Source organism: Elephantulus edwardii, unplaced genomic scaffold (genome assembly GCF_000299155.1).
Source record: "Elephantulus edwardii isolate Elephantulus edwardi_28Jun2011 unplaced genomic scaffold, EleEdw1.0 scaffold00344, whole genome shotgun sequence".
NCBI lineage: Eukaryota > Metazoa > Chordata > Mammalia > Macroscelidea > Macroscelididae > Elephantulus > Elephantulus edwardii.
In genome coordinates, this window is record NW_006400094.1 from 1,920,903 (window position 1) to 1,923,270 (window position 2,368).

At 43.5% G+C, this 2,368-nt stretch overlaps 1 protein-coding gene across 1 annotated transcript in view; it reads left to right on the forward strand.

Annotated features, from left to right (window-relative positions):
• LOC102877247 (melanoma antigen preferentially expressed in tumors-like) overlaps positions 1–2,368 on the forward strand; it is a 39,053-nt gene that overhangs the window by 109 nt on the left and 36,576 nt on the right. The window lies entirely within an intron of this gene.

Genomic DNA, 2,368 nt, shown 5'->3' on the forward strand with positions numbered 1-2,368 from the left:
CTTGTTTCTGTCACCAAGAATAAACAAGATAGGTGTCCTTGAAGTTGTTCCTGGGATTAAACACCCCAGACAGCTCCTTCCCTTTCTCCTCCCCTGCGCCACCTTTTAAACCAGACCTTGGCCTAGCCACACTCTCTGTACCATTAAACAGATCCACAAAGCTCCTGGGAACCCTAATTGACATACCATGAATTGTTGAGGGGTGCTGGAGGGCTAAAGTGTGCCTCCCTTCGGAGGTGTTAAATGATGGTAGAAATGGACCCCATTCCAGATTCCTGGTGAAAGGCTCTGAGCTTTTTCTCAGTTACTTCTACTTTTTCTTTTTTTTTAGATTTTTTTATTGTCTTGTTTGTATGTACTGTCAAATCACATCTGACTGGTACAGGAAGAAATTGTTCCACCTTTTCCAGCAGAGCATCTGGTGGATTTGAACCATGCACCTCTGGGATTGCAGAGCAGCTTCTTGCCACTAGGCCACCAGAGCTCGCTGGAAAATATCTTTCCAATGGTTTTCTACAGCTGTGAAAGCCTTTCTTCCCAGGCACAATTGTTATTGCAATGAGGTTGCATTGGCTTTATCATTTCCCAGGGAATTAGACCAGCTGTTTTCTCGTGCCATTAAGTGATTAAATGCCTCTCAGAATGGGAGGGTCAGCAAAAATACCCCCAGGACATTTTAGAGGTTCAGCCTGGAGGTCATTGTGTATCTCAGTCAGCCCTGAAGCCTTCAGCCCCTCCCCCAGGCATTAGCTGACTGGTCAGTTTTAACTTCTTAACAGTAAAACACAGAAAGGAACTCCTTGGACAATGGAAAAAAAAATATATAGATATAGATATAGTTGTTATGTGCTGTCAAGTCGCTTGCGACTCATAGCGACCCTTTGTACAACAGCCCTAAACTCCGCTCTGTCCTGTGCCAATCGCACTGTCTCTGACACTCTCATCCCGATTACCCCAGTCACTGAATCAATCCACCTCATAGAGGGTCTTCCCCTTCTGTGCTATCTCTCCACCCTCCCAATCATGATGTCCTTCTCCAAGGACCTGTCTCTCCTCATAACATGTCCAAAGGATGTCAGACGAAGCCTCAGAATCCTTGCCTCCAAGGAGCAGCCCAGTTTGATCCTTTCAAGCTCAAAGGCATCAATTCTCCTATCCTCCTTAGTCCTATCCTCCTTTGTCCAACTCTCTGATGCATAACAAGTGATAGCAAAGACCATGGCCTGTGTCAGGCACACCTTAGTCTCCAGAGAGGCACCATATTATAGTAAATCATCAAGTCAACCATGAACCAAGGATTATTCCAGGGCACAGAGCAGCTGGTGGATTCAAACCTGATGCCTTTTCCTTGGGAGCTCCTCTCTTTATCATTAAACAACAGCAGAGCTCACTGTGTAATAGTGTAGTCATGTCGGAAGACCTTAACACATACTAGACACTAAAACACAGTGATTTCCACAGTGGAGTTGATATTAAATTTCTTTTTTAATTCAAATGTGTAGGTGTAAATAATTGAAAGTAAAGATTCAATGCACTACCCTCAGGAAAGACCCTCCATTGTGTCCTCAGAGACTGTAAATGACGCTGGAGGAGATGGTCATCTTCCTCTTGTGGACTTGAACCCTGTGCTTTAGGCTTGACAGCACAGTTTCGTAACCACTTTTCCCAACAGAGCTACCCTTGCTGGGCAATAAATGTTAATTCACATATCTTAGTAGGCGTTAGCAAGTTTGGTAACAGTCAGCTGAGACGCGTGCACCCCTCTCAGAGAAGCATTTCTGGGTTAAAATCCTGCCTTTAGGAACGCTTGCCTGGGATATTGTCCTCAGCTCCAGACACTCCCAGCCACGTTGCCTCTTCCCTTCCTGACAACCTATTTGATGTTCTTTCCTGCCCCCATCCCCATTCCATGGCCATGTTTTATTGTCTTCTAAAATTATTTTCTTTCTTTCTTTTAATTCAACAATTCTAGATCTCTTATCTTTTTAAAAAAATTTTATTTTATTTTAATGGATATTTACAGAGATTTTGGATTTTCATTCATTCATTAGTGCACTTTTTCTTTACCCCCCCTTGCCTCCAGTTCGCTCCTCTCTTTGAAAAGCAAAAGATAAACTTCTTCATTGGTATACAGTCCCACCTGCCCCCAGCCCTGCCCCGCACCCTCACCCCAAATGCATTCCACTATGCAACCTTAATTTTGGATACCTGTGATAATCATTATATGGTATCATATATCACTTTTACACTCTTCTCTCCCTCATTTGTTTCAATTCAGTATACCTAAATCTATCCAGTTTTTCTCAGTCTTACCCCAACCCTGATGTCAGTCTCTTTCTACAACAGTGGCACCATGCAGTATTTGTCC